Source organism: Anas platyrhynchos, chromosome 16 (genome assembly GCF_047663525.1).
Source record: "Anas platyrhynchos isolate ZD024472 breed Pekin duck chromosome 16, IASCAAS_PekinDuck_T2T, whole genome shotgun sequence".
NCBI classification, from domain to species: domain Eukaryota; kingdom Metazoa; phylum Chordata; class Aves; order Anseriformes; family Anatidae; genus Anas; species Anas platyrhynchos.
Genome location: NC_092602.1, coordinates 4574124 through 4580285, shown reverse-complemented (window position 1 = coordinate 4580285; position 6162 = coordinate 4574124).

Sequence of the window (6162 nt, the reverse complement as noted above, 5' to 3'; positions counted from 1 at the left end):
TAATGGTAACAATTGACATCCCTTGTTCCTTTCAATTCAAGAAGAGCTTTGGCTTTTCTGGTGCACTACTTGCATGCTGGATCAACGTTTCTGTATTCCTCCTTCACCTTTGTAACTTCTCCCACCACTTCCACCTCCTCTGTGTGTCCTTCTTACATTGGTACTCATTGTTCTCATGCTTAGAGGAAACTGTCCTTAAATATCTGCCTGTTTTCCTGAGTTCCTCTTACCTTCAGAGCTGCCACCAGTGGGATCCCACTTACCAGTTCCCTATACAGAACTCTGTTCTCCCTATAGCAACCCTGTCTCATGGTCACCACAGGCAACATCAAGATAAATTATCATATCTCCTATCAACAGTTCCTTGTCTGGGTAGGAGGTCCAGGAGGGCACTATCTCTGGCTTCTCCATCCAAGCAGTTGTGTTAAGAATTGCCCCATAAATCTGGAGTGCTTGTGCCCTGCTCCATTGCCTTTCTGATAGACTAAAATCTCTAAGAATGAGCCTACGCAGTCTGGAGATCTGTTGAAGTTGTTTGAAGGAGACCTTCAAAGCACTTCCCCCTCCTTTTCTCTTACTCTCTTTCCTTAATTGTCCATACTTGTCCTCCACAGCAAGCTTTCTCACAACATACCAGTTATTTCAGTAATATTACAGTGCGGTGTCCACACATGAATCTATGGCTTTTTTCTTCCCAGGCTTCATGTGCTCATATAACAAAGACCCCCTCTGTCACACGATATAGGTCTCCTTTGGCCCTACTTCTGAAGGGCTTCAAGGGCTTTCTCATACCCACCAATCTATATCAGGTATTAACTACCTCAACCTCCATTCCTTTACTCAACTTTCCTCACCAGCTTGGTAAGCCTGTTGGTAAAGATGCTCCTGTTCAGTTTGTCATCCCATCCTTTCTTAGCAATCCTTGCTCAGAAGAGACGGACATGTAACAGCAGCTAAAGCGTTGTCTATGTCACCAGCTATGCAACCAAGCATTAACTCACAGGGTCAGTCTTCTGTGCCCAAGTCACTCCTGTTTCCTTTGCAGAATTGAAGAGCACAATATCTGGACACCTGGATCCTTCTCTCTCCTCTCTGCAGCTCTACAGTCATTCTTGATTTGTTACAGGTTTCCCTTGGCTGCAGCATTGTGCACATGTTGATTAACAATAAGACATAACAGTCTGAAAGCCAAAAAATCCTCAGCAGCACCTCCACAACATCCAAGATCCAGGTGACTAGCAATTTATGAACTTGCTGTGACATAGCTCAGGTCAGAAGATGTATGCCTCCATCCTCCAGAGGAGATAACCTGTGATGGCCAGCACCAGCTTGTGTTAGCGCCGTCTTCAGGCCCGTCTGAAACCTCCATTCATAGGGTTTACATCCCTTTTTTCAGGCTCTCTGCAGGATTCCTGCAAAGACACTGTCACTCCTGTGTTCATCCACCCTTTAAGTTCACTGTCTACTCCTTAACTCTCAGTCATTCAAGTCATTCATCCAAAGCATCTGTGTAAACATTGAAGAGGCCTGGTCCTAAACTGGAGCCCTGGGGAACCCCGCTAGTGACAGCTCACCAGCCTGATGTAACCCCATTTACAAGAACCCTCTTGCCCTGACCCTTCTGCCAATCGCTCACCCAACTTATTATGCTTTTATCTAACTGTATTCTGGTCATTTTGTCCAGAGGGATGCTGTAAGAGACAGTATCAAATATGTTACTGAAATCCACAAAGATTACATTGACTGGCTTCCTTTAGTCAACTAGCTGAGTGATCTTGTAGAAGGAAATTAAGTTTGTTAGACATGACCTTCCCCTAATGAACCCATGTTAGCTCTGACCAATGACTGCATTGTCCTTTGAGTGCTTTTCAGTAACTCCCAGAATAATCTTCTCTATAATTTTAACAGGCACATGCATATACATATATATATAATGTACACAATGCAAATACATGTATGTATGTATTTATGTTCTGTATATAGACATATGTTTATGACATCTAAGACTGTGACTTGAACAATGACAGAACTTGCATTTTTTTCTCATTCAGCATTAATCTTAAAAAAAATGTTTACTTGTTCCCGCACTGCATGCTGCAGAGTAGTCACCCACCTGTATCCTGCCCTGCAATGTACTGATGCCCAGAGATGCACCCACTGAACATTCAGCTGCTTTTAAATGAGCGCTTCCTATGCAAATGCATCTTTCTACGAGGTTCCCATGAGCACCCGAGAGGCTCATCCACCACAGCTGGCCCCAGCACACAGCAGCAAGATTTAGGGAGTTATTAACTCTCACTTTTCCAGTACTGCTTGTCAGAAGACCCCAGACTGAGCACTTCAGCTCTGGAGAGCTGCCTTTCTTGTGATGGGTTGGCAGGCATCTTAGAAGTCAGACAGTCTTTCTGATGTTGGGGTTTGCTTCTCTGAAAGGAACAGGCTGCCATATGGGAATCTACATTACCTGGAAATTATTCTCACCAGGTAAAAGATGAATAAAGTGCTTTAATCTATCAAAGTATGGATCAAGCCTAGTTTGTCAAACAGGGATATGAAGCAGGAAACAAATGTGTGCCAGAAAGTTCACACTTACTGCAGATCATTTTCTTTAAGGTCTCTTCTCTAGTAACTGCAGACAGATCATGGAGCTGATCCACACCAGAGAGTCAGACCTGCTCTGGGGAATGTGCGTGTCTGCAGTGGTCCTCTCACTGGACAGGAGCCCTGAGGCTTCACTGAACTGCTTTGTTTATCCCTTAGAGGAATACTGCTCCCAGTGAAGGAAGCAGACTCTCTCATCCACCCCAGCCTGTTTGTTTCTTGATTACAAGCAAAATACAATGGGCACTGGGAAGTGTCAGCATGCACCACTTTATCACTGAAGAATGTAGAGCCCTTGATCTCACTTTCATAAATCTTCAGGAAAAAACTATCAATTATCTTGTTTAGCTCTTCAGCAAACCTGCCTTACATGGGGCTGAAAGAGAAATGCTTGACTGAATAATGTCATTTGGGCTGGTGTGCACTCTAGAGCACAGTGGACCTGGGACACAACACATGGCATAAGGGCAACCAGGACAGCTATGGACCCAGTCCTGCCCTACTTCTTTGGGAAAACACAGGGCTTTCACAGTAGTATTATTGGCAGGATAAGAAAATGAATTATCATTAGACAAAGTGCAAAGGACAAGCAACAAAGATGAATTTGATGTGATTCACTGGGCAGATGTTTAAACTTGGGTATCTTCTGGGTATCTGTTGTTTTGGTTGTTTCCAAGCACCTACCCAACCCAAGCTGTGTCATGGCAAATAACCCAAAGCACATTCCCTCTCTGGCAACAGCAGGTTGGTACAATCAGACAGGTCTTCCTGACACCCCTGTGAGAGCTTCAAATGATTCTCAGCAAGTCAGGATGGTGCCCATGTTCTGACCAACTCCCAGCACGGGGAGGTATGCCTTGGGATTTTGCTGAGGGGCAGAACAAGACCCCTATATCAGGAAAGGTCATAAATCCCACAGGTGAAGCATTTACAGGTAAAGTAATACACTAGTTTCCAACACAAATTCAGCAGTCCTCTTAAGAGCATCCCCATCCCTTCTTCACCAACCTGAAAAGGTTCACCAGGGTTGGCAGCTATGATGATTCAGTCCTCAGAGAGCTGTTATTTTTCTTACAGCCCCAGCTGCAAGAGTCAGGGGATTACATGAGATGCTCGGTCTTGAATGGAAATCATATCAGAGCCAAACTTGTGACTGCACAGAAAAGCTGGAAACACGATTCCTAACAGCTCAAAAAAAAAAAAAAAAGGCAAATAAACAGAGCTGGAGTGTATTAATTTTTAAAATCTCATTATTTTTGGACAGCATAATATTTTCGGAGACCTGAGTCAAGTGTTTTGAATGCCAGAGTTGGTGAGGGAGATGAGGAGTGTCTCAGTGCTCTGCTGCCCACATTCATTGTAATCAGATAATGAGCTATAGACAGGCTTGTCTCAAAGCCACCATCCACAGTGCCTGTTCCCTGACAGTGTTTCTGGTATGTTGCCAGTGCATATTATTTTGTTTTAGTGTGATTTTGTGCTTGATCTCCAAAAAAAGGATTGTGGAAGGAGTTGAATCAAGAAGTGTGGTACCTCGACGTTCCAGAAGCTGAAATTAACTCTGGGGAAATAAATATGTTGGCTCTCAGCCAAGCTCACTGAGTGGACATAGTGCAGTGCCCCATCTGCCCCTCCACATCACGGGGGAACATGTCAGGACAGGAGCTGGCAGAGCTGGGGAAGAGCAGCTGAGTCATGAGCTGGTGTGCTCCCCACCTGCAGCTAGTTCACAAAGAGATGCAGTAGGCTTCCACCTCCTGCCCCAGATCTGTCCCGACTCTGTCTTCTAGGATGTGTGGTGGACAAACTGAACATCTGGAGTAGACCATGAGAATCTCAAAGGAGCAGCTGTGCAGATGAGGCACTGCATCCTGTTCATAGAAAAGGAAGTGCAGCCCTTCTCTTACCTCAATTTTTCACAACTGTACAGTTCCCACAAGATTTTCTCTGGCTTAAAAGCTTGAACAAAAGCCAAGTCATTCTATTGACTATAACAGGCTTAAAATAAGATTTCATATATTCAAAAAATGCATTTTATATAATAATCCAGCTCGACATAATTCCTGGATTACAGGCAATGCATATATGTATATAGACATCATAAGACACCTGTAAGTCTTCACCTCATTTATTAGCATAGTCACATCTGTTAACCACTCAGTTCTGACATTACTTCTAATAGAAATGTCTCGGATATATCTGATATTGCTTCTCCCACCTCCTGCATGGCTGAACATCATGTGGACTTTCAAAGTCCTGTTAACTGGAATTGATAATATTCAGAAATGCAGATGTGAAACTGTGTAGAAACAACTGTAAATTTTTCCAATGTCATTGAAAATATGAAACCACATCCGGAGCATCCCTGGTAGCTCTGGAGCTAGTAGGTCTTCACGTAAGAGTCCTCAGATGACAGAAATTAGTGGGATGACTCAGAGATTGCCATGCTGACATGAAATAAGCTTATTCCACAACCTCCATCTCCTGTCTGAATATCATGTATGGGCAAGCAGGAGGATAAGAGGCCTCTTCAGTAGGTGCTACCCACAAAACTGAGTTCTCCTGTGCCATGCTGGATCCCAGAGCTCACATCAAACAATCTTTCTAATGTGTCAAAAGGACAGGAGAATGGTCTTCAGTGACGTGTGAAAATGAACTGGAGGTTATCACATGAGAGATGTGGAACATTGTACAGTTCCAAAAAGGTTTTGAATTGAGCATGTCTTAGTTATGATTGGTGAAAAGTTTTCTCACCTTTGTTTAAAAGTGTAGGCTCTGAGAAATGAATTCTCTGAAGAGCACATGCTCAGTGACGGGTGGTCACATCTTAGAGGAAAGGAGCTTTTGGGATGGAGGTGTGTTTTGGTATTATAATGATATTATAATGAGCAGAAGTTCACTTGAGTACAGCATTTTGTCAAAAACATGACAGGTCGTTGGTTCAGGGTAGCAAATGTGCAGCTTATCTGTCTCGGTGTGCACAAGAACAATTGAGTCCCCACCTGGTCACAGAGCCTAGCCGTGGTGGACATCCTGTTAGAGTGTCCTGTTTTCCCCTACTCTTTAGGCCTAAGAGTAGCCTAGAGAAGATGCATAGTCTAAGCCCTGGGGCAATCTGAGGGTTTCTCCCCCTAGGTCTGTTCTCCAGCCCCCAGCACTCAGACACACAGCTCCTGAGCTGTGCTGGTACAGGTGTGTGTCTGCATGTCCTGGGTGCTGTCTCTCCAGCTACACACTTTGAATAATTCAGCCCTGTGTTTTTTGACATACTCATTAATGTTGTATTGGCAACTCACAGCCCCCAATGCCTGTCAGCTGTTGACTAAGATAATATTGCAGAGCTGCCAGGAACAACCCCAACCCGACCATCTCGCCTGCTCCTGCTTAGGCAGCAGCTATGAACACCATCTGCTGAATGAGCCTGGCAGCTTGCAGATGGTCTTCAGGATTAGTCCCAACCAGTTTTGGGATTTAGCTCCTCTGGGTCATCCCATACTCCCACATTTGAAAGTGACCCGGTCCAGATTGGACAGGAGAATCTTGTGTGTTCAGTCCCCGAGC